At 40.2% G+C, this 26,782-nt stretch overlaps 1 pseudogene; it reads left to right on the top strand.

Moving 5' to 3' along the window:
- Positions 1-24,677, top strand: part of LOC141918806 (uncharacterized) — a 33,972-nt pseudogene extending 9,295 nt beyond the window's left edge.
- Positions 24,678-26,782: the final 2,105 nt, after the last annotated feature.

Here is a 26,782-nt window from a genome sequence, read left to right as displayed (position 1 = left end):
AAGAGCTTTGATAGGATGTCTGTAGAAAGAGTGACACTTGCACATTCTTTGGTTACTGCAGTCTTAGTGGTACTTCAAATGGGTATTCTGGCTCAAGAAGCTTAGAAACAATGCTTGTAGTTAGGTGTCACCTATAATCTGTGTATATATGTCTCCCCCTCATTCTTCGGGAGTGTGTGTGCAGGAAATAGACTTCTGTTTTGGTGCAGGAACACCATTTTGTGTATTGTTCTATTGTGCCAAAATAAAGAAAAAAACATCTTTGTTTATAAGCAGCTGTACTAATAACTTCTTAGCAGCTCATGCTAGCTAGCTTTTATCTGACTTATTTTTCCTACTATAGTGAGTGCCTTTCTTACGAATGAGAACGGCTTGAAGAAGATGCTGACACATGCCTGGAAATCTTCAAGGAACTTGTAGATGGTTATCTTGAAGACATGGATGAAGAAAATAAACTAAAGGATCAGCCTTGCAGTGAACAAGCTGGACCTCTGGTGTTTTTATCCCCCTGATAACATCCCTTTCACTAACTACCTGTTATGGTGATGGTACGTCTCAAGAATTAGAAGAATGGTTTCAAGGAATTGCATGCTGTGTAACTGTATCCTCAGCAAGATATATTTATCATGTTAAATAGGAGTAGTTGCTGTGCCTCGGATATGCATTTAGGAATCTTTGGGGTTTTCTGCATTTCTGCAACACAAAGTGAAAATTACTGTGTACAAAGAAGCTGGGGGAAAAGCTGCAACTGTGCTATAAACTGTTGCATTAAGTGCATATTTAAGGTATTTGAAGCTGAATTCTTAGGCCCCATATATGGACTGTACTGGAGTGGTCCCAGAGACTTTTTTCCTCTTTAGGTTATTGTAGCTACAACTGAAGCAATGACAATTGTATAGACACTTAAGCATAACTAAACCCTTAAGTTGAGGCTGGTTCTTGTGAGTTTGGAACCCTTTGTTTTTAAAAAACAAGGAGGAAAGATATAAAGTCAATGTTTTAAGTACAACTTAATTTGATAAGTTACCACAAACTTATTTGACCTCACAAACTTTTACTGATATTTGAAAATTTCGGATGTATTCATTTTAAAACTGTTTGCTTGCTGTGTTCATTCAGTGTTCTCATTGGGTAAAAATGCTAGCTTTTATATTAAATTTGGAGGGGATGCTTTTGTGGTGATATAAAAGGGAATGTGATGATGGGCCATTAAGTGCTTTAAAAATAAAGTATCTGTTCCTTGATGCTGGAGACTTCTGTGTAAAGGTAGACAGAAACTGGCAATCCAATTGCCTATGAACCCACAAGATGGCTTTGAAGTCAGAATTAACTGTACTTAGATGTTTGAGGACATAATGGTCTTCCAAATTTTCAGTAGAAGTAGTGGATATTGTGTAATTATTTCTATTTCTAAAAGGATATAAATTATCTTTCAGAATGAAGAATATGGCATCGGGCCAGGCACCTGCATTGATCTTGAGGGCATTACTGATTCTCTGCAGAATGATGTCATTGATATCAAAAAGCAGGCAGAAGAAACACAGACACGTGGTGTCTCTGGAGGACCCACAGGAAGCTATAGGTTGGCTTGCAAAACAGCTGGGCAAAACTACCACTGAACTAACTCAGACCAAAGAAAAGCTGACAAAGAAAACCAATGAACTAATCAAAATTGAAGAGGAGTTGACACAGAAAACCAAAGGTGAGCTCTGTGTGTGTGTGATGTGAAAGAAAAAAGAAATGACTACTGTAAAATAGTAGTTGAGCATTGTAAAATCCAGTTGAGCAGGATTTTGGAACCAAATCATATGTATAGAGGTGATAATAATTGTTTTGTGTATGTTCAGGTTGAACAATTGCACAGGCCTTGATTATTTCATTTTTAAGACAAAACTTAAAACTGTCAGTTGAAGACTTCTGAATTGTGGGGTAACACGTCAACATTATTTATTCGTGATTTCATGGTTATATTATGATCCCAGCACTTTACATTTTGCTGATGCAGTGTTTTCAGGTATTCTGTGGAACACTGATAGATAAAAGTAGCAATACCTCATAGTATGATTTCAGCAGAAGTCTCTTGACGTGATCTATATTTTATATGGGTTGCAGGGCCCAATTCTATTCAAAAAACCCTAAACTTTTGAAATGTGTCCTGCAAGTAGAAGCCAACACAAAAAAAAATGAGTCTATTCAAAAGCTACTAAAGGACCAGGAGATCTGGAAAAATGGATTACTGAGTAAAATATGTAATGGCTGGTTATTTGATGCAGGGTTCTTTTCCTGTTACAGACTCTGAAATGCAGATGATTAAATCGGATGAGTCTGCTGAGCAGCTTAAAGAACCAACTGAGGTAACTTTCTCAAAAAAAACTTGTGCAGAATTACTTGCTTTAATACAAAATTTCAGTAGCTTAAAATGCTGTTGTAGTACGTTTCTAGCTTTTTTTATATCAAGTTTAGCTTAACTGATCTTGCTTCTAAATGCATCGTATAGTTCAAGAATTTAACATTGACTGAACTACTTTCTTTTCTAAGAAAATGAATACGCAGAATAAAAGGATTCAAGAACTAATAGATATTGTGGAGCAAAAAGATGATGTTACCATGAGACTGCAAGATTTGATATCCCGTTTAGAAAAAACCATGAAAGACTATGTAAGTCTGAGACATCTTAATTTTCTGTTTACAAAATAATCTAAATCTGTGCTTATAATGGACTTGACTATTTTGGAAAATTGAAATTTTCTGTAAGTAATGGCTTCTTTCTTGAAATGGCAGCAGGTGAAGTTGGCAATGAAACTGAAGTTACAGCAGAATGTGTGTGGAGGTGTGTGTGGAAAATAGGACTTTTGGAAGCAGTGATCTGGAGTTATTATTGGAGGACTGTCGATGAGACTATGAAGAGCCACTCTAAAGAGAAAAAAAAACCCAACACTCAAACTGGGAGGACTTTAGCAGTGGGAGGAGAGGGATTATGTCACTGTCTTTTTATTTTTGCCTGAATGGAAGAGGAAGGAAAGGAGGTTTTGCTGCAGCAAAAGGTCAGATTTAATTGAAGTTAGAAGTTAATGTGAGAAGGACAGTGATTGTGTAAATTGCCAACAAAAATCAGTGTGTTCCCTCTACTACCACCATGCACACGAACTTTTTAAGGCAGAGCAATAATATGAACGTGTTGAGTAGAGTTTGAACTAAGAGTGGATGGCCAGGGTATCTCTGCTTTTGATGCGCTCAATAAAACTTGCAGCTGGCTAGTCTGCTGCTAGCTGCTGAATGCCAAAAGACTGGCTTGGCTACATGTATACAGGTTAGAAAAAAATCAAAACATGCAGTTAGGTGGTTTTTTGAGCCTGATGCCCAGTAACCTGAAACGTAGTTCTGAGAACATTTTAAATTAAACTTAGGCAGCACTCTGATCCCTTTTTCTCTTCCACTGTGAACTTAAGGCTTTGACCATACTTAATCTTCTGTTCCCTCTCTGCCTCCGAGCACCTTAGCTTTTCAGTAGCAGGAATGCTCAGGGTGATGGCAGTTGTGATGACTGCTTCCTATCACTGCTCCTTCCAAGAGAAAGGCTCCAGCTCTGTCCAGCGTTTCTATGAGACTCTGTGGCATGAAACTTAAAACGTGACCACAAACCTCAAGTCTGTTCTACAGATTATTTGTTTTTAATGAATTACTTAGATGAGTGATTGGTCCTTGGCAACCAGCATGGCTTGCCACATGTGCCATCTTGTGAGTAAAGAAACTTCATTCTTAGTCAAATATATAGTCTAAAGTATATATGACAGAACTGACTAGGCTTTCAAATTGCATCAGATCTGTCATGATAAAAATGATCTGTGGCTTTGCTGAAGGAGGTTAAAACTCCCAGCTCTACCAACCATGACAAGAAAGTGGTGAACTTGTAGAGCTGCCATTGGCCCTTTGAGCAAATCATGAATTTCCTCAACTCTTTCGACACTGGATACTTCAGGTGGTAAACTCGTTTTGCATTTTGTAGTTTCCTAGTCTCTTGCTCTACTTTCTGTACAGTGCAAAACATTGTGCTTATTACTGTCTGAAGGTGTACCTGCTTTTTGCTTGAGTAACTGATCTGTAACTGACTTGTTCTTCTGACAACCCCTATACAGGTTACCCAGATAGATTTGTAAAAATATTTGCATCTAAAGGATTACTAAGGCTTTTAAGTGCTCACTTGGTAAAACTTCAAAGTAATTGATCTTATTTTAACACAGGACAACACTGTAACTACCATAAAAAGAAAACTCGCAGAAAAAAACTCTAAGGAAGTGATTGAAAGAAGCCAATTCAAGGATTGTGAGGAGACTGTATTGGAAGTGGGAAGAAAACGTTGCTCTGAAAGTAAGCCTATTGTGGAAAAAGAGCCACCTGCAGAGAAAGGTAAAATTTCTACCATCACTCACAGGGGGCCTTCCAAAAAAACTTGATTACTATTCCAGAACAGAAGCAAAAAATTGTGAAGTGTAAACGTTATGTTGTGAGGAGAAAATCTACTATGTTAAACTGTAAATCAAAGTAACTGTTAGGTAAATATCACTTTTGCAGAAGGTCCTATACTGCTCACTCCTAAATGCTTAAAATAAACGTTAGTTTTTAGACTCTCCTTTCTGCTGCTTTTTCTCATCTGTTAATGTACTTGCAGACTCAGCTGTAGTTCTTAATTTCTTAACAATTGTTTTTGGACTAAACTTGCTGTTGCTGGACTTCTGGGAGAGTAGCATCCCCTGCTCAAGTTTTTTTAAAATTGCCTACGCAAGCGTCAACGGTGTCAGCGAGTTACTGATTGTTCACTCATACAGCACGGACTGTGAAACTTGATGTTTCATGCTGTATGCGTGCTGTGAACACACCAGCTTTGCTGAAGGTGACAGTGTTGGCAAAGGAGAAAAGCTTTTCACTTGAATGGAAGTAAAATTATTTTAAGTCCACAGATACATATTTTGTGCAGCTCTCACATTTGCACTTCCAATCTTTTTTGCTTTCCTTGCTTTATCTGTGAGCTTACCAGTCTTTTTAGAATGAGGTGAATAAACCAGCTACAGTTGAAGACCTTCAAGCATGAAGGTGAAACTTAAAAGGACACCACTACTTACGTTATCCATTTCATTAAAGTCTATTAATTGGTGAGATTGAGCTTTATGGGACTGACTTGTGCAAAATGGTATTTGTAAGATCTTCAGGACAGAGCTGGGCTCCAGTTTCTCATAGAACTATGGAAAGCATATGCCAGAGGAGAATGAAAGATCTTCCCTTTGTATCCCTCACTTTCTTGCCTTCTTCCTGCAGAATAGGTGCAAGTAAGAAGATCTTCCAGGCAATTGTTTGGGTGAGGATAGGATAGAAAAAGAGAATAAGGTTAAAAATGGGGATCAGAAAATATCTATCTCCATAAAGAGGGATAAAATATGTTACAAGGAGACTTGTCAAGTTCACATGATCACAGAAAACTGAGGATACAGATGGTGAATAAACTGAATGCTGGACTGTCATTCATCACTGCAGTGAAAGAACAAGGGAATGCTCAATCTAGAAGATCAGTTTAAGTTTATGGAACACAGCACTTCATGCCATGGGTAGTGAACTTCTAGTATTTGTTGCCCTAGGAGGTGAGAGAGACAGATAATTCTCAGATTCCAGGAGTGGTTAGACAAGCTAACGGCCAACAGGTTCATACATAGATACTGACAGGGTTAAGCAGGGATTTACTGTCTCATGTTCCTCCAACATTCCCAGGTGTTCTATGTCAGAAAAGGTTTGTGGAAAGTGGCTGGGCCTGCCAACAGCAGCAAAAGGAGGCAAAATATTAGGCTAGGTCAACTGATGGTGTGTCATCCAGTAGGGCACTTCTGATGTCTGTGCAGCTTGTTCAAAAACGTGTCATTTGAAGTCTGTCTTAAGAAAAGCTTCTGTCTGTACCAGATGCATTTCTGAGTTGTCTCTACCTTTTTTGGCTGGGATGAATACTGGATCCTAGCATGACCATTTGATAGTGCCAGCTATATAAATGTTACAGGAAGGGGGCGAGAACTGAAGCTGATGTAGACTCTTTGATATATTATATAGTAGTAGGTTTCTTATCTCATGGCTGAAACTTGTTTAAACAAGCAAAAAACAGAGAAGTGATAGCTCTTCTCAAACAAGAAGTTAGTTAACAGTGCCAATTAATGACAGCACTGAGATTTTCTTTTTATTGGGAAGAGCAGGCTCTTCAGTCATGTTAAATATGTTTGATATGTGGCTGTTGAGAATATAAGGCATCTAATTTAAAAACTGAGTTACTAGATGTTCTGTAATGATGAAACTTATATATACTTACATTTAACCGTTCTTGTTAAACATACTTGGTACAATAGAAAAATGAGCGCAGGTACATTGTGATGGCTTTGTTGTAGAATTTAGACATGCTAGTGGCCTATGACCAAAGCTTATTTTGTGAGAAGATAGGTTATCTTGTCTTGAGGTTCAGGTTTTTGTAGTCTTCTCTAGGACTTGCCTCCCATGTTTTGGGATGGGATTTCTTCCTTTCTTAGTACTTCCTACATAAGAAGCTTCTGCACTGAATATCATGCATCTTCTTGCACTAGTATTTATCCTGCTTTGCTACATGATTGTGGTTGTCAGTACAAAGCATCTCGATCACCTCTAAATCCTCTTATGAATGATCATACTCTTCTCACTATAGCTGTTGGGCAAAACTCTGCTACTTTTTGTATCTTGGCACCTTAGATTGCAAAATATGTCTTAAGACATCTCAGCACCTCTCCGTTTTAGTGAAGTATGTTAAATTCATGTCCAGTGTGAGGAGTTTGTAGTATTTTGTCTGATATGTTTTCTTGAGACCACACAACTAGGCTTTCAGAGAAAACCATCTCCCAATTCCAATTTTTTCATCTTGTAGTATTTAGAAGCATGGCTTTACAAGCCAAAGTAAAGCTGCTGTTTCCTCTGACCTAGCAGGAACACTTGATACATCTAATTAGAACAGAAAAGAAAGGGTACAGAAAAGCAGGAGGAAAAAAGTGTCCTGTAGAATTTGATCCCTCTAAAAATAATCAAAAACCAAAACCTGAATTGAGGTGGAAACCACTATTGCTAATGCTTCGGTATGACTTTTTGTTAGTGACTCTATAAAACTTGTTGGATCTGTTCAGAGGATGTTTCCATGCAGTACACATGTACCCGTGTGCTTAATGCTCCCAAAGCGAGATGACTGCCAAACTCCACCTTACTGTAGTTGCAGTACTCACAGAAATCTATAGTATCACTTTGGAGTACATAGCTGTGATGACCTAAACCTCTAGTGATAGTCAGGCTTGATTTTAATACTAAAACATACATGCATGTTACTAAATGGACACAGCTGGATTCTAAAACAGTGGAAAATACAGCTGGAGTCAATTTTGAAGGTGGTGAAATGCATATGATTTTACTTCAGGGAAAAAACAGTCTTAAGCTAATAAAATGTTTATGGAAATTTGGGATCGTGATGGAGTGTTGTAGATCTTTCTGGGAGAACCTTACATGCAACACATTAGGTGTGGGCATAAGTTCTCCTGAAAAAACTGAAAAAAGAGAAGAAAGTCCCAAACACTAAGCAAAAAACTTGTGCTGGATTTTTAGCTTCATTTTTAAAGTAAGGGCATATTGAGTATGAATGAAAATTCTCAGGAAAGTATACAATACCATTGCTTTTCTAAATGTAAAATGGGTGATTGGCTGTATTAAAAGGATTGTTGAACCAGTGAAAGTGGAAACTAGACATAACTGTGACCATTATCTGGCTCATAGATATTACTACATATTAGTAAAACTAGCTAGATTTTTCTATAGTGGTGCAGAGTAGAAGGCTGGAACAGAGCCATGGCAAAATGTTCTTTAAGGCTCCTGAACACCTCTTGCTGCAAACCACGTCTATAAGCCTAAGAGGCACCTACTGCATTTTAAACTGTTCAGAGGGGCTTTACTTCAAGACTTCAAAAAGCCATGTGATATAAGGGTGTGGCTTTCAGATGGTGACCATTTTCCACATAGTAATTGCTATTTGGCAGTGCTAGTGACTTGTACTACTGATTTTAATCATCCTGAACTGTTGTTTTGGGTTTGGTTTGGTTTTTTTGTTTTGTTTTTTTTTTTAGGAGGTATGAAGGAGAGTTGGGAAGATGACTCTCTGGATCAAAAGAGAACTGAATATGTGAAAGCAAATAATACTGAGAACTATGCAGAAATACTAGCACTGAAGGAAAGAACTGAAACCTTGGAAGGGCAGCTAGCTGCACTTGAAGAACAATGCAGAATAGAAAAAACCAAAAAAGAGTTCAGTGGGCAAATAAAAAACTTGAATCTCAAGCTCTCTGCTTCTGAAGAAAGGGCTTCTGGCTTAGGTGAAGAACTTCAGCAGTGTTGAGCTGACTATCAGGAGATTGTTTCTGAATTGGACAAACAGAAAACTATCAATAGGGAACAAGAAGAAAAGATTATTCAGCTAAATAACAAAGTAGAAGGTGCTAAACAAAATATAATTTATAAAGTGCCACTAATTAAAACAATGCAGTCCAAAGTAGATGAGTTGTATAAATGTTAGAGTCTTACACTAGGGATATTGATTCAGTTGATCTAAAGGATTCCTTAGACTCTCAGAAAGATGAACTGGAGAGAGCTCAAATGAGTCCTGTGTGCATGGAGTCCCAAACTGCTTCTACAGCAGCTCTGGGACAGGAGAGCTCCTTTCATTGCAGTGTTGAAAGCATTTGGGAAGAATGCCAAAACATTATTAAGGCTTCTTCACAAAAAAGTCAGCAGATTCAAGAACTACTTCAACAAGTTGAAGACTTAAAGAAGGGACTTGATGATGCTGAGAATTGCAATAAACAACTAAAAATAAAGTTAAATGAGACTGCAAATCAAGATCATCAGTCCACAAAGGAAAAAGATCTTATGAGTCAGTTACAAGAGCACATCCAGAAGAAAACCCAGGATTTTGAAAAACAGGCTGCAGAAGATCACAGAGTAATTGCAGAGTTTGAAGAGGAAGTTACCAGCTCCAAGGGAAAAATAGGAGAGCTTGAATGCTTCTTGGAGGCTTTTAGAGCTAAAGATGACAGCATAGCAAAGTTAGAAGAAGTACTTAAAGAAAAAGAATCTATTATTTTAAATCTGGAAAGTAATACAGTAGCTCTGCAAGAGGAATGTGCCAATTCAGACAAAAAACTGGAAGAATTAAATGATCAGGAAGCAAATCTAAAGGAGGAAGTTGTGCAGTTGATGAACAGCTTGCAGAACATGAAACACACTCTTTAAGAAAAAGAGAAAAACGAGGATGAGCAAATACAATCTATAGAATTGTAAGTAAATAATGAGATAATTCCTAGCCCTTTGAGAATAGACTCAAGTTAAAACTACCCTCTGTGAACATCAATTTATTTTGACATAACACATCTTCATGTTTGTCAACTTTATTAACCAAACTGCTTAAGAACTTTTAATGCACTACTTGATTTCTATATTTGCATATTTTGCTAGCTATGTTTTCCTCACCTGTTTCTGTATTCTTTCAGAAGTATAGATCTAAATCATGCAGAACTATTGTAGGGGCAAACAGGAAATGATGAATTATTTGGGGATTTCTGACAGTATTATGTTACATACCCTTTTTGGAGGAAATGACGTAGTTTAATGTTATATGCTGTAACTCGTATAAAAGCAGGCAATGTTTTCTTTAGAAAGGACTGAATGGTAAAAAGGAAAAGAAGAAAGGAAAAAAAAGCCTAGTAATTAAACAGTAAACAGCCGGTTTTGGTAATAGCTATTCTAGGTGAACACAGTATACTATAAGAACTTGAAGGAATAATGGGTGTAGGAGAGTAGAACTTCCCCAGCCCCCTCTAGTTTTTAAATCTTTAAGAAATAAGAGATTAAATGTATCTGAGAGATTATATTTGCTATGTGGCAAGGAAATTGCAATGATGTAAAAATAGCTTTAAGATGCTGTGTAGCCCTTCTGACTAGGGTTTCTTTAGTTCTGATATCTGTGGGCACGTGCATGTACTCTGAAATACAATTTAGCATGAAGGTCTGGGGAACTTTGAAAGGTTTTCCTTTTGTGAGACCTTATTTTGCATTGTTAATTATAGAATTTAAGAAATCTTCTATTAGGTAATTGCGAAGTAAAAATCCAAGGTAACTTGCTGTAAGCTTTTTAAAATAAATATGACCATTTAAAAATAAACCCATTAAACTTCTTAATGACTTTATAGCACTTAGTAACAACAGGACTTGTTACAATATTGTTGTTTTTTCTACTTTCTTTTGATTTTTATTTATTTTGATCCTTACAAGGTCTGGGATGTAAATATCAAGTTTATACTTAATTGATATTAACCTTGTCCCTTTTGTTACTGTGTAAGGACACCTAGTGGTAGAAATGGTTAGTCTACTGTGCTTAGAAAAAAGAATTTTAAAAAATTGCACTGTTCAAGAGTGAATCTGAGCGGTTTGTTACTTCAGGATCATATAATATGTAGCTGAAATCCAAAATTGTAATGCTTGTCATTTAGCTGATAGATCTGGGATTCTATCCATGAATAAAACCAGCCATCGAAGAGCCTGAGTTAATGTGTAAAAGCTGTTTCTTTGAGATGTGTAACACTAATGTTATTTATGTCTCTTAATTTCTAACACAAGGCTACGTAAAGATCTTTCTGAGAGCTCTGCCCTTGTACAGAGCTTGAAAAAGGATTTGCAGAGGAAAGAGGAAGAATATGCAGATTTGAAAGAGAAACTTTCTGATGCCAAGAAACAAATTCAGCAAGTACAAAACCAGGTTTGTAACCCTAGGGCAAATGTTTCTTCTGCAAGTTTGTTTGGGGTTCTGTTAGTAAAACCTGTTTTCACAAGTCCCAAGCTACAGCTGTTAAAAGTGATTCATAACAAGGCTGTGTTCAGCCATCCATTTAGAGTAAGAGTGAATCTAAAGTTACATTGCCATTGAGCTGTGAGCTAAAGATAAGGTGTCAAAACATGGATTAGTACTGATATTGAAGGGGGGAAGTAAATTTTATTAATACACTTGAAAAAGGCTTGTCAAAAGTAGGTTAACCTGGTTATGGAGGAGGACTTTGTAATCATCATAACAACAGTAGCCTTCTGTTGTTATTTGTGCTGACTTCAAAGCCTCAGAATTCAGACTTTTGGAAAATGCTCATCTCTGGGAGGAAAAGATGGATTAATTGGAAAAGGAAAGCGCAAAATTCTAGAGACTTTTTAAAATCTGAGATGTTTTCTGTTATTTCGGGGAAAATTTACTAATGTTGATTGTTAGTATTTAGTTATTAAGCAGTAGAATTTCTTAGAACCTCATGGGATATCACAAGAACTTAGAATCCAGAAGACTATTGCAAGAGTTTGGGCTTGAAAGTGGAGCCTTAAAAGAGTATTAATGTCTTCCCCAGCAGCTTAACATTTCAGGACTTTTTCCCTACTCAACATGCAGTGTATAATCCTTTGGGAAGTAGCAAGGAGTGGATGGGATCGCATGTCAGGAAACACTTTTTTTTTAAAGGACAACTGAATTTGTAGTTCGATTAGGCTATTTCCTGGTGGTTTGGTTTTGGTGGTGTGGTTTGTTGTTTTTCGTTTTTTTCCTGCCAAACTTAATACTCTATTTTATGGTGAAAATTGTTCCCTAGGCAGGATGTACAGCATAGTGCACTTCTAGCCCCTGAAATTTAGCAAAGATGCTTGCGAAAATTTGATTCTTGATGAAAGTATTTTTTTACTTAGATAACCTGCAGAGGTTGTAAAAGGCTTATAGCTAAATGTTAGCTTTGCTTGCTGTCTTTATGCATTGTTACAGGTGTGTAGAATGCAATCTGAGGAGAAATCCCTGAGGAACAAAGTTAATGAACTTCAGAAAATTAAAAACCAGTTTAGTAAAGAATTAGAGATCAAACAGCGCACAATCCTGCAATTTAAAAAGGTATTCTATTTTTTTAAATTTTACTTGCTTTTAATTTTTTTAAGTAATCCAGTAATGAGGCAAATTTTCCAACCAACAGGAGAAAGCTTACAGAAATAGGGGTAAAACCAAGAGTATCCAGATGAAATTAGTCTTAATGGATGAATGAAAGATGTTTAAAGAACTTCTCACTGCAGGACCTTGGCAAATTGTTTTAAATTGAGTAATCTGCCTAGTAAATACATACTTAATACCTGCAGATACCCTGATTCTGATTAGTGACGCTTAGATATGTTAGTAGTAATGTCTTCTAAACACTTTTTTAGTCAGCTTGAATGCTCCTTTCACTACATGAAAAACTTACTTATTCTCGACTGTTTGTCTTCAAATACTTCATTTAATACTTACTGAGGCTCAGAATGAAAAGCTACTAATATGTAGCATGTATATTTGTTTCTTTCAATATGTTTTTGACATGTTTTCTTTAATTCGCTTTCAATGTGATATTTAGAAGCAGCCGAATAATGAGAAGCTGGAAGAAATCTCCAAACAGTATGAGAAAGTGTGTAAAGGTCAGAAAAAGCCCTTACTGTGCCATTTTTTGGGTGTGGAATGGCAACATAATGAGTTGTGATGTTATCTAATTTGGAGAGTCTTGCATATTTATATTTCAAAATACTGAGAAAATCCAACCTGGGCATTAAAATGTTACAGTCAGGAACTAATTTTTATTGAATCATTATTAGCAGGAATATTTGAAAGCAAAGAAACAGCCTCAGAATAAGAAACATAAGCCCCAAAGAAAGACTGGATTTGCTATCAGTGTTAACTTACTCGATATTGGTATTTATTTGCCACTTTAGTTGGCCATGTTAACAACATCAAACACTGAAACATGAACTAGCACAACAACAGTTTCTGCAGGTTTGATAAACACTCAGCAGTTGAACAATAGTTAGTTTTTCATATAATACAACCCTTAGCCTGACGTTAACACTGAAATGAATGCTCACCTAAATCAAGTGGATGAGAATCACTTCAGAATTCTGGATTTGGAAAGTTCTGTAGAGATACTCTATTTCTTTCTAATAGAGCTTTAGATCTCAGGAAATGGGGGAAATTACTTGTGATGAAGGCACTTTGGGAGAGAATGGTGGGAACTAGGATGGGGGCTCATCTGTAAATTTATTTTCAGATCTGTGTGTGTTAAGGTTTGAGCTCAGCCGGCAGCCAGTCGCCACGTGGCAGCCGTTCACCTCCCCCCTCCCCTCCCCAGTGAAATAGGGGAGGGACAAAAAGAAGAAAATTCGTAGGTTGAATAAAAAGAAAGAATTTACTAAACATAACAAGAAAACAACAGTAACAGTAACAGTAACCAAGTGCAGCGACCGCCCCCCACCCCCAGCAGCACCCAACCTCACCCAAAACCTGAAAACGGCAGCAAGGAGGCAAAATTGTTTTGGATGTATTGTGATAGCTGCTTTAAATCTCTGTTTTGATTTGTTGAGTGTTATTTAGGCATTAATTTTATATAGTACATAACAAACTTCTAACAGTTAAAGGCTTCTGTTGTCCCTTTGTGGTCATAGCTGATAAATCCAAGTAACTTCAGTAGAAGGATGTGAATGTGGTCAAATATGCGTTTAAAACTGTGTGTTATATAACCTCATTTTGTGTACTGACTAGAACTGGAAGCATGGAAGCAGAATTATAGAGAGCTGAATAACCAGAGCAATAGTGACTGGCGGCAAAAGATGAGCAACACCGTGGAAAAAAGCATAGATGAAAATGAGGAATTAATAAAGCTGCAAAAAGAACTGAAGGTAAAACATGGTGATGTAATTCATACTTAGGTTTAAAACCATAACTTTCATTTAGAAGTCTAAATTTTTTTTGTGTCACTATCTTCAAGAGCTAGGGCATGATGTGGCAAGTTCTTACACTGGTGAAGGAAACCTCCTCTAAAAACTGCAGTGCGTCAGTGCAGCAAAGTCTGGATGGAGTGTCTTTGTAATACACAGCATCACTGATGCCCCACAGTGGAGTGCACCCTTCACTGTGGTGTGCTGCCATGGACGGTGCTTCTCTAGCTGGGCTCCTCTTACAGCTGTCCTGAACAGATGTCAGGAGCTGGATTGTTTCAAACCTTTTTCCCATCAGTTGCTTGGGCAAATAAATTGGACACTTTAAAGATCTTGTGCTTGCTGTGTGATCTGTAAGCCCTTCCCGTTAGGCTGAGGGTTTACCTCTTAATTCTCCTTAGATTAGAAAGTAGCCTTTTTTCCCAGGCGGCTTTTCAGGTGCCTTCTGTCTTGTGTGGGAGAATGTCTGACAAGAGGTTTGATTGTGGTGGAGAAGGAGGCAAAGTTGCTGTGGATTGAAGTGACATTCCTGGTTACACACTATCTCTGTTTCCCATTCAAATTGTGCTGCATTTTTTGCTTTTCAGTCTTGAAGTAGGTTTCCTAACATGACCTGCAGGGCAGTATAAAAGATTGGGAATTTGTAAGTAAAAAGGGTCTTTTTGCCATTACCTTTGGTGTAACTTTAATAGTGTTTGTGACTTACCCAGAGCATTTTTAGAGGAAAAATAGTCTGTTCCCTGAAGACATGCCAGTCTGAATAATGAATTCTGAAAACTGCTAAACAATTCTTTTAAATGGAAAAAAACAAACGAGAATGTAATACTTGCACTTGGGAATATGCTGGAGTAAAACTGTGCTAGTATTTCTGATATCTTTTTGAAACTAATGTGTTTAACGGTAATTTGGATTTTAAGACTTCTTTTTGTGTCGCTTAATCTCTGCCTATGGCTTTATTTCTGGTTCCACTAAAATAGGAGAATGAGGCGAAGTATCAAACTGATAGAAAGAACTGGCCAGAGGAGAAAATGAGACTCATAAGTCAAGTGAAAGAAGCTGAGAGCCATTGCAACAGAGAAATGAGAAAATTTGTGGAAAACGTTGGTAGAGCAACAAGCAGAAATTGTAAGTGACTGGAGGTCTCAGCAGAGTCCTCTAGCGTAAGTCTTTAGTACAGAGCAGATCTCGTGTCAAGTGTTAACAGTGTGGGCGCTTGAGGGGAGCTGGCCTTTGTCAAAGTCCCCTCACTTTATCACATGGCAAAGCCTACATGAGATCTTCTCCGTGTGAAAAGGGAAGAACAGGAGTGTCACAAAATGAAAAAGCATAATACCTAATGGAAGTGCAAGTGCCTGTTCCTTTCTGTCCTATCACCACCACCACCTTGCTGTGAATTCTTCAAACTTCATCTTGTGTGTAAAACACCAATAAGTAACCTATGCTTAAATGAATTGCTACTTAATGAAGCTGAGAAAACATACCTTGAAAAACAAGATTTCTTGCTTGGCTTTTCTGAAAAAAAGAGGGGGGGGGGGGGGGGGGGCGGAGGAGGAAAAGCCTATGAGGCTTTAGCAGAAAGAGAAGAAGCAGGCAGTAGTTGACAAAAAAAGCTTCTTTCCAGTAAAAATACTTGGTCAAAATGCTAGTGGTTTTGCTCCCATATCGCTTTCAAAGTAGAGTGACTGATAGTTAATAACAAGGCGGATACCTTGCCTGGTCACTGGACTGTATCAAGGTTGTAATTTCCTGAGCATATGAAATTATTATACGAATCTGTACAATCTAAAGCTATACTTGCATCTAGAAGTAGTTAGCAATGACCTTCTGGACCTGCAATCAGTACAGGAGGATGTTAGGAGCTTAGGACTACTTTCACTTTGTCTGTGACTTTGCTTGCCTGAGACTTTCCAGTAATAAAATCAAAAAGTGGGCAAGCAGGAGTGGTGGTTCTTGACAAAAATTCTCTTCACAAAGAGTATAAGTATAGACACATTTTTTTCTAATTTGAAGCATGGTTTGCTTTTGTATATTTGTAGTGAAACTAGTTCGGTGTGAGCTTTTTAAGATCTACATCTCAAGTCTACTAAGGCCATAAGATAGTACTAACTATGCCAAACTAAACTGTCAGAACAGTTCAGATGGTTTGTAGAAGTTTTGGCTCTATTTCAAACATATTGAAATTGTTTGCAGCTAATATAAAAAAAGCTTTATGCTTTTCTGAAACTGAATTTGTAACAGTAACTGAAGTTTCAAAAAACTTATTAGTTCAAATAAACACTCAAGTCCATTTGATCATTTGATTGCAATTTGATTGGACTGGAAATCTGAAACAACTATCACATCTGCTGCCTTTTTCACAGAACCAAGAACTTCATGAGCAAATGGGAGGTGAACTTTTATAACCCTACATAAGTAGAGTAAAATAAAAATTTTGCGTTACATCTTCCCAGGCTGTTATATGACCTTTCTTGACTTTAAATAGAGGCCACTCATACATGAAGTTGTTGGCTTTTTGTTGGACAGCTGGCTGTTTGAGCCTGCAATTCTAAAACTGATGCTGCTGAGTAATTGTAATGATGCTCATGCACATGTTAATTTCTTTTGCCAATCCTACAATTTGTGGCAATTTTTGCTATGTTTATTAGGATAAGGAAACTGATACAGAAGAACTAAGAAAACAGGTGGCTGAGAAAGATGACTTTATAAAGGAATTGAAACAACGCGTTAACCATAAAAGTCTTCAGTCTTTGGCAGAAGTACCTTTACCTGAAGGACAAGATAAAATAGATCAGTCTGTAAACAAAGAGGTATGTTTGTTATATTTGTAGAAAGTATGTACTAATGATATGTTGTTAATAACTTCGTTGTTTTGTTGTTTGCTCACTATATATTTCAGCAATGTGGGGAATCTCCCAAAAGTTACTTCCTGTAGTTCTTCGTACTTTAGCTGTATCATTAGCTCTGAGTTCTTGTTCATTCTTCCCTCTCCCTCTTTCAAGTCCCCTCTCAGAAATAAGAAGTACTTTAGTTAATAGAACATCACCTCTCTATACACTATAAAACTTCTGTACCTGAGGGAAAAGCTAGTTAACTAATCCAGGTTCTAGAGATCTGAAGACATAATATTTGTGATGTCACCTCTGTTTGGTTATGTCAGTGGTAAGGGGATTTCAGCTCAAACAACTTTCCCGATATCACCTATAGTGTGGTAATAGAGATGGTTCTGTAATTAGAGCTGCCAGTCCATATGGGGTTCACAAGAACAGAGCAGTATCTTTCATCTTACTTAAAAACAAAACAATATTTGAAGTTTACACAAAGAAAAGATCGGCTTTGCATATTTCCTGAACAAAAATTAAAAGGCTTGCACCTGTACTGAGCCTTCTGATTCTGACCAAATCCCTGTGTGCTACATGAGCAGTATTCAATGAGGTAGTTTTCCTGTTAAACTGAATTAATGCTATGTGACTTCATTGCTAACTAGTAATGAAGAGAGCTGAACATGGATTTCCTAGCAGACCCTCCCCTGGCTGCTAGAAGATGCGATTCTCCTCTTGTGGCAGAACTGGACTGAATGATAAAATTCTTCTCTTCATCTCTTTCCTGTCTACCGCCAAATAAGACTGGCCAGTTTCTTGCTACTTCATCAGTTCAGCTAGTGCCGAATAGATAAAGCTTGTGATGTATGAGGGAGTAGAGAGTAGCTGTCAGAATGGTTATTGCTTTATATAGCTTTGTAATGGCAGCTAAGAGAGCACCATAAAATTAGTTATTTTTGCTATAAAATTAGTTCTAGAGAAGAATTGTTGTGAACAGTTGGTGCTGAAGTATTTACCTCAAGCCAGTAGCAGCAGTACTTGATGTTATGAATAAGGAGAGGCTACTAACAGGATTATCATGTGAGAAACTGTTATGGTGGTGAAGTGAATGGGGTAGAGTTTTTGGGGGAAGTCAAATAATTCTCAGGAAAGATATAGTGGAGATAAAGAAGAAAATCTAAGGTGATCAGGACGATGTGTGTCTCCTGCCTTGTGAGGAGAGGCTAAGAAGCTGGCACTCTGATTAGGAGAGGTTAAGGCCACCAGAGGGTTGTGGGGCTGAGGTTTACAAAATCATGGCTGCGATGGGTAGACAGAAGGCACAACTGTCCTTGGTAAAATCCTGCAAGAACTGGGCAGCGCTTCATGAAACTAATAGGAGATAATTTTAAGACAGTTAAAATAACATATTCCTGTATGAAGCAGCTAGTAATCTTCTGGAGGTGGTGGCAACAGGTACTGTCAGCAGGGATTAGAAAAATTTTGTAGTAGAAATCCATAAATATATTTTTAAATGGATACTCTGAGGGTTAGGCAGTGGTGTAGACTCTGACAATTCTAATGCAACAGCTGAGAATGCTGGGAGAGTATGGAGAGAACAGATGACAAGGTGACCAGGATCACACACGTTATCCTTAAATAGCATCTCCCTTTGCCACTCTTGGGGCAGAATATTGAACTAGACAGACTGTTGGTGAGACCCACCAGGGCACGTCTTATGATGGCATCGTGAGTCGAGGTTACTGCCTTCGACTTGTGTTGTCTTTCAGCCCAGGTGTTCATTAGCTGTCTGCACTTGAGCTTTTGTATTGTAGCTTTAGAAAAATCAAAATATTTTGAGGTTTACAGTTTAGCATAATCTTTTCTCATTCTAAATATTTACACTTCATGGAAAAACAAAGCAGAACTAATCCTTTACTTGGACAAAGTATTCCAGTTAGATATGATGAAGTTAAAAGGAATTATTCATTATCTCGATGTCTTAGCAGTGCCTCTTCATTAAGTGAGGTAGGTACAAAACTGAGATTTAAAAATTTTATGCAGTTGTATGGGTTTTGCTAAATGCAGAATAGGGAAGAAAATGTATCCTGCTGTCTGAACAATTCTAAAGTTTTCTTCTGCAAATACCTTTCTCGGTGATCAGATCACCTGATTTAGTGGCTTTTGGTAGAAATGAAAGATGTGTAACATAATCACGTGAATAGCTATATCTGACTTCAACTGCATGCTCTTGAAATCCTGCCTCTCACCAATGCTTATGAAGTGGCTGATTATTAGATAAGTCACTTGAAAAAAAGATAAATAAACCCTTTTAAATGGATGAGAAATAGCAGGGCAAATTGGATTTGCTTTCTTCCACTGCAGGATTCTTGTGTATAACTTTGTTAGCTAACGACGCTAGCCATTCCTACGTAACTTTTTGATTGCTAACTCTCATGAAGTAGCAGTTACAAAGAAAAATGTTTTTATTAGCCAACTCCATTTTTGGGAATGCAGTGGTGCTCGTATTCCCACTCAGAGTCCCAGCTAAACTGCTGCCACAGAGATGCAGGAGCTGGGAAGACCACAGCTCTAATTTGCTGGTTTTGCTAAGAAAAACAGGTTGGGTGGATGGTGGAAGGTAAGTGCTGATGAGGAAGAAAAATTGTGCAAACTGACTTTTCCGTCCCACCCTCCCTGTGCAGTCCGTGCGGTTTGGCTGTGAGCAGGTACAAGACAAGGTTTTCAGCTTGTGGGCAGCGGGCTGCCTTAGTGCCTGCTCTTCCTCCAGAGAACAGGTGGTGATGTAGAAGTCTCTCATAGGTTGAATTTGGCTTGTAGCTTGCTGGTTGGACCTCGTTACTTGCACAATTTCTCTGGTGTAGAAGGGGAAGGGAGAGTTCCTTAAAGATAGGCTAGAGAAAGGTTATACTTTTCTCTCAAAAGCTCCCGTTACTGCCTAGCTCCTAAGGAGCAGCAGAGTTAAGATGAAAGTCATATCAATTCTACTCCTGCTACTTGTGAAAACTGTGACTGTCTCTGCCCTTGAGCAAAATGACTTGGAAACAAAGTATCAGGCTGAGTTCAAGTTCTGTGGTTGTGGATAGAAACATTAACTTTTTTAAATGTAACAAAGATTTAGAAAGTAAGGGTTAAACTCTGCTATGCTTGAAGTAGATTCCTTCAATTAGAAGTGTTCTGAAAGTGAACAGCTGGAAAGTGGAATGCTTACTTTGCAATCCATTGGGGAAAGATATGTATTATGGGTTTTTTAGCTCAGTTATTTCAAAACTTGTGTTCTTAAAATTTCCGTGTATTTGCAGGACCATTCAGAAATTGTCCTTCACTCTTCAGAAGTGTCCACAGAAAATGGAAATACTAGTCAGTTCCCAAAACCAGAGGTGGAAATCCAGTTCACAGCTCTGCAACCCAGTAAGATGGAGGTGAAGCACCAGGGCAGCACCTTACCACTTACAGTTAAAATGCTCAAGCCAAGAAAGAAAAGGAAGAGTGAAGAGATGGATGAGGTATGACTTAGACCAACTGACAAAATACGTTGTGCAGTTTTTCAATTTATTACTCCAATCATTTGTTAAAATCCTATCCTTTTGATTCTCACTGAGATCCTAAGGATACATAGAGAGAATATTTAAACCTCTTCCCCCCCATGCCCCACCCCCTGCCAAGTGGTGGATCTCTGGCCTATGTTGAATAAAGTCATAGATTTCAATTTATCCAGACTCTGGACACTTGTCCCTGATCGGTACTTCCTCTTAACCTTTTAATTTCTCTCTCCTTGCTCTTACTGTTTGCTTCTGTCTCTAGCTGTGATCTGCAGGATTACAGACCAGTTCAATAGAACTGCTTCTTTTGGTTTAAGCAACCATTGGTATCAATTATAATCTCTTCTAATAGGCAGTTACAAGTTAAGCCCCTGGGCTTAATCAATGCATTTCAGAGTTTCAAGACCACTTCCTTTGACTTTTTGTCCAGTCTGTGTTTTCTTTGATCTTTTTGTACTTAGAGGGAATATACAGAACTAATTGCATGAGCACCTGAACCTCCCTGTTTTCTGTAGAACTTAATTCCTCTTTAATTCCTTCAGCTGTGCTAGGTTATATGCACCAGCCTTCCTAGAGTGCTGTGGTGTCTACATGCGAGACTAAGGCTTCACAGCAGTTCAGGCTGGTAAAAATCTTCTCCGCTCCTACTCGAACTGCACATTTCTTTCCTCTGCCTTTTATCAGCACTAGCACAAACACAGCTATCTCTACAACACTTACAGAGGCTCTGAAACCCTGACACCTCATTGTGGTGGTACTTACATACCTGTAATCTTACTTGTGGGGCTTATGAATCTCTGCACTTGTAAGGACTTCTGCAGCTGACAGGGGGGTATAAGGGAGGTGACCTGTGGATCATTTGCATAAGTGGTAAGTGACGCTTTGAGTGAGTTTGTCTCAGCTGGGGAGTGAAGTGTCTGATGCTTTTCTAGCATTCTCCTTCAAGCGTTCTCAAGTGATGTTTTTTTAATCTCTTAGTAAAATAGTTAAGGGAAATGGCCACTTCAGTGATTAGTGTTCAACAGTACTTCAATAAACTCACTTTGTTAAATTTGGATTGCAAAAGTAACTGTTAAAAGCTGTGTAAGTTAATTCATCTGGAATTGAACACTTCATTCTGGAATAATGCCCAGAGTTGATTTAAACTTCCTATGTCTTGAACCAATTTTCTTTGAGAGTAGTATTCTCTTAGACTGCTGGGAAAGTAAGTGTAAAAATAATCATCCTTCTGAAGGCACTGAAAAAGTACTGCACTTATCTACAGATGGATATATTTCATCTAACGTAGTCACCCATGTTTTGAGAAGACTGTTTTACTGATCCGTTTATAAATCCTCTCATAGTGTAGATGTTCATACCCCGATGGGATAACATTTAGCTAAGTAATTTTTCAATAACGTGGAACTAATTTTAAAAGTATCTTATTGCTGTTTTATTCGCCTGAATGTTACTCTTAAATATTTATCTTCATGTTACATATGCCAAACAGAGATAGATTATAAAGTGATTCAGTAACTTTAACTGTTACAAGTCTACTGAAGACACAATTTGGTTTTTAAATTTCCTAAAACTGAAAAGCACTGTTAAAACTAAAACTAAGGACTGAGGGGAAACCTGTGGTGCTAAAATAACCACATACCGCTCATGTCAAATTTTTTTAAAAAATAAAACAAAACCCCCTTGGCTTTTTAGAAACAAACAAAACCAAATCTTTTGCAGAGACTCCCTTCTAATTAAAGAACAAAACCCTCTTTCCATTTTCTGATGCTGTTACCAGCTGGTATGGCTGTCGGTTATCTGAACTCTCTTGGCACCACTTCACGAGATAGAAGATGTCATTACAAGACAGCTTAACCAGGCACTGTGCTACCAACCTGGCTTTCATACTTGTCACCATAAATCTGAATTTACACTTAGATTTTTTAATTTCATTTTGTGTGTTGGCTTGTCAAATCTCTTAAAGACAAAAGTATAGGAAATAATGGAGAGAAGAAAATAGTAAATGTCAGAATGGTTTGACTGCAGGCATTTCTAGTTCCCTTCCACAAGTTTGTTTAGCGTTTCATTCACATTTGAATAGTTACCTCTATCCAGTATTAGTCAATGCCTCGCTACTGTTAGTCATAGCATTTAAACAGTGGCTGCTTCTCTAATACAGATAATTGTTCTTTCCAGAAGAATCCTAGTTAAAATTTGTCATATTTATTTTCTTAGGATTTTGTGAAAAGTGGGAACAAGAAAAATGCAAAACCTGCTGTGACTAATTCACCTTCTACAAGCAACAAGACAATAGTTTGGTTGTGTTCAATTTTGAAGTTAGTTTCTCCTTTCACGAGTCCACCTTTTCTGTATAGGTGGACTCGTGAAAGGAGCAAACATTCTTATGCAGCAGTATCTTATCCTTATCTATGTATTTTGATAGGATTCTTAAACACTTACGTTGTCTTCCTGCTAAACTTTCTAAGCTAACCAAAGAGAGTCAGTCTGTATTTGCCAAGAACGTGTACTAGCTGCAGCGTACAGGGATTCACAGGGAAGGATGTTGCATGCTGAGTAGTTACGAAGACTAGTCTGAACATACTCTTAGCATATGTCATGTTATAGGCAATTCCTTTTGAGGTAAAACTAAGGTTTGTGTCATCTGTATGCATGACAATTATAAAAATATGATTTTAGGCCTTAGTAGTAACCTGGGCAGGCTCAAAGGGTGGACAGAAGACTTATTTTCACCATCAGTTTCCTTCTGTTTTATAACTAGAACAGCTGGTCTAATGAAATACTCTAAAACTTTGAATCTACTTTTTTTGTAAAAGAAACTATTTGTTTCCTATCTTACTCATGCCCTTAAATGTATTCTGTTTTGGGTATAAAATAAGGTTGTCTACATTGCTTGCTGTGGCAGTGTCATTGTATAATGAACAGAGGTATCAGTAGCAAAGTTCAAAATGTCAGCTTGAAAATAACATTGAAGTCAAATAAAATGGAATTAAACTTGAAGATAAGTCAGTTTTTCAACTTAAACAATGATCTTGTATTTCTGTACAGATGTCTTCTACAAAGTTGTTTAGAAACGTATACCCCTTAAGAAAGCAAGAATCTACTTCAAGTAAGAAGTCAGCTAAACAGAAAGATGGAACACTACGAAAAACTGGAGATTTTTTCCAAAGTTCTCCTGTTATTATTCGCTCTAAAGGTTTGTACAGAATAAATCAGGCTTATTCCATGTTATCTGGGTATTGCTCCAGCTCTCTGTGGTCTCTCTGATATGGGGGGGTTTTGTGGGATATGGGGGTGTGATTTGAGGGTCTATGGGGGGATTTAATGTGATTTGCTGGAATATGGGGGTGTTTGGGGGGGAAATGTGGGGGTGATTTGGGGGGATCAGGGGGGTTTTGGGGGAATATGGGGGATAGAAGGGTATTTTGGAAGGATATGGGGGTTTGGGGGTGATATGGGGAGGTTTGGAGGTGATTTGTGGGGATTTGGGGAGATATGTAAGGGTTTGGGAGGGTTTGGGGGCATATGGGGTGTTTGGGGGGATATGGGGAGGTTTGGGGAGTGATTTAGGGGATATGGGGGGGTTTAGGTGTGATTTGGGGGATATAGAGGAGGTTTGGGGGATATAGAGGAGGTTTGGGGGTATAGTTGGTTTGGGGGTGATATGGGGTGTTTGAGGGGATATGGGGGTGTTTTGGGGTGATTTGGGGGGTTATGGGATGTTTTGGGGTGATATGGCGGGATATGGGAGGTTTTGGGGTAATATGGGGATATGGGGGGCTATAGGGAAATTTTGGGGTGATTTGAGGGGATATGGGGGGGTTGTGGTGATATGGGGGTTGTCTGGGGTGATTTGGGGGTGCTAAGGTCTGTGGGGAGCACTGTGGGGGCACGGTTTGGGGGCAGCTGTAGTGCACTTTGGGGTCACAGCTCCCCCCCTTTCCGCCTCCTCTTCTCCCGCAGCCGCCCTGATGCACTTTGGGCAGCGTCTGTGCGTGGTGGTGTACCCCTCCCGCCCTGGCCCCCAAAGTGACCACCCCCCCCCCCCCAGCGACCCCCCCATCTCTGCCGGTCACCCCCGCCAGCCCCTCACTTCCCCGTCCCCCCCCAAGCCCCGTGGGTTGCTCTCCCCCCACCCCACAGGTGCCTTAAACCTGCTGGGCGGGGGGGGAGGAATGTGGGGGGGCGTGGCTTGTGGAAGTCCCACCCCCCTTTTATTTTTGGTGTATTTTGGGGGGTTTTCTGTCGGGGGGGGGCGGGGGTGTCCTAAGGGAATAAAGAACCTTGCAGTGAAGGTGTGGGGTGGAGTCAGTGTCAATGGGGGGGGGGGTGTAGGTCCTACAGAAATATTTGGGGGGGGCTGTGAGCCTTCAGGGGATCGGGGAGTGGGGCTGGGGGGGGCTGTGAGCCTCCAGCTGCCTTGTCAGCAAACCAGGCTGCCCCGGCGTGCCCCAGCACGGCTGTCTTCTCCATCTGAAGCTTTGTTTTAGGCTATTTACAGCATTTTTTATTTGTTTATTTACTTGTTTATTGATTTAAAAAATCAAAGGCAAGCTGAGGTCTTGCTCAGTACCGTGCCTGCGGGCCATCTGAAAGGTATTTGTACCCCCTGGGGCTGGCGGGGAGACCCAGCGCTACGGCTGCCCCCTTCACCCACCAGAAACCCCTGACCGGCTCCTTACTTTGGGAGCGTTTAGTATTTACCTGTGCAGAGGAAAATTGTGTTGGGGAAAACCCCCTGGCAAAGCTGCAGGACTCCAACCCAGGAGTGGGTGCAGCGTTTGAGGGGAGGGTTTCTACCGCCCAGAGGGGACGTTTGGTTTGTACCATTGCCATGAGTTCGGGGGCTCTGAGGAAACTGCCCGACAATCCGTGTGCAGGGATGAGGGCCCCGGGGGACAGCGAGCTGCCGGGGATGGTGGCCCCATAAGGACCTTCAGCCCTTCCTGGCCACTGTGCCCTGCCTACGTCTTGCCCTCACCCTGAGCTCACGGTGCTGCTCCTGGGAGAAACCCAAAACTCCCCAGGACGTGCTGCTGGGCAGCCTGCTCGAGCTGAGCCTGCTTGAGCCCAGCTTGGACCAGACGACCTGGACAGGCTCCGTCCAACCTCCACCCTCCCGCGTGACTCTGGGCTTGGGTTTCCCTCCTACAGCACCTCGACTCAGCCCTGACACCCACTGGGAAGGGTGCTGGGACAAGGGACCAGCCCAAACTCCTCCCCCAGGATCCATCACAGAACAACAGCCCCCACTCCAGAATGTCTTGTGGCAGACTCGGTCACAAGAGAGAAAACAACTTTTTATTGCAAACAGCAATGCTGGGGGCCCCAAAGTCAGCGGATCAGGCGGTGACAATGAATCGGCACCTGCAAGGAGAGAGTCAGAAAGCTCTGGTGAGTCCCTGGCGGCAGGAAGAGGCAGGGTTGTGCTGCCCTCTCTGGGGAACACCGTGTGTGAGGAATTGCTGACGGCCCAGAGCAGAGAGCTGTTGCTGGCGCTGGCTATGGGGTGGCTCTGGCGCCTCGTCCCCCGGGCAATGCCCTTCGAGCCCCGAGCGCGCGCAGAGACGCGCAGTGCCCCTGTGCCACGCCGCAGGGCTCGGCCGGGAGCCCCTGGGCCCTGCCAGGGAGTTATTTCCAGACCCCGCGCAGCACCGTCCCTCGCTGTCCCTCGCCAGCGCGTTGGGCTGATGCAGAGGAGTGTGGAGAGGTGTGAAAGTTGGGCAGAGAGCCCGGCACGCACCTGGGCTGCCCGACCTGCTGCGCCTTCCTGCATCTTTTCGCTGGTCCGTTGCCAGAAGCACCTTCTCTCTTCCTCCTCTTCTTTTCCACGCAGCTTTCGCTCTCTTCTCCCCAGGCTTCTCTTCTCTTCCGGCTCCTCTTCTTCTCCTCGTCGTGGGCAGAGCCTGCAAATCTTTCCATCCCACAGTGGGATTAGATAGGGAAAGCCACGACCCACTGGAGTCAGTTCTGATTTTAACCAAAGCGAGCTCATTTTACCTTCTTTCCTCTGGAAACCTGGCCAGTTGTTCTGGGCGCCCCAGGGAGTCTGCCATGCTCTCGGGGGTGGCTAGAGGCAAAGCTGGCGGTGCCTAAACCAGAAATGTCACAGTTGGCATGTGGCAAGGGGTGACCTGGAGTGGTAAGCGACTCTTTGCTAAACTGGTACCTGAGATCTCCAGAGGAGATGCCTTGGGCTGGTTTGCATCAGCCACAGTTCACACAGTCCCCCTGCTGACCCCCAAATAGACCTGAGGAAGCTCTGATGAAGTAGGGCCTGAGCAAAAGCCCCCTGAAGTTGACAGCTGCTCCCCTCTGCCTCTTTGTAGGCATTTTGTGGGCCTTTGGTTTGATTAAGCACCTGCCGAGTGCATTTGAGACACAACCTTGCCAATTTCCTTTGCTATGTATCATCCCAAGGGGTGGAGGAATAACCCAAACCCACACCAGCTCTACTGCCAGGCAGAGGCACAGCAGCGACTCCCCTCCTACCCCAGACACGCTGTCACCGTGTTTGGGGAGCTGACGTACCTCTCCCACTTCAGACTCCACCGCCGTATCTCCCCCATCTTCCGTGAGGAC

The sequence above is a fragment of the Strix aluco genome, chromosome Z, assembly GCF_031877795.1.
Source record: "Strix aluco isolate bStrAlu1 chromosome Z, bStrAlu1.hap1, whole genome shotgun sequence".
Taxonomy (NCBI): domain Eukaryota; kingdom Metazoa; phylum Chordata; class Aves; order Strigiformes; family Strigidae; genus Strix; species Strix aluco.
This window is presented reverse-complemented; position numbering and strand designations above follow the sequence as displayed.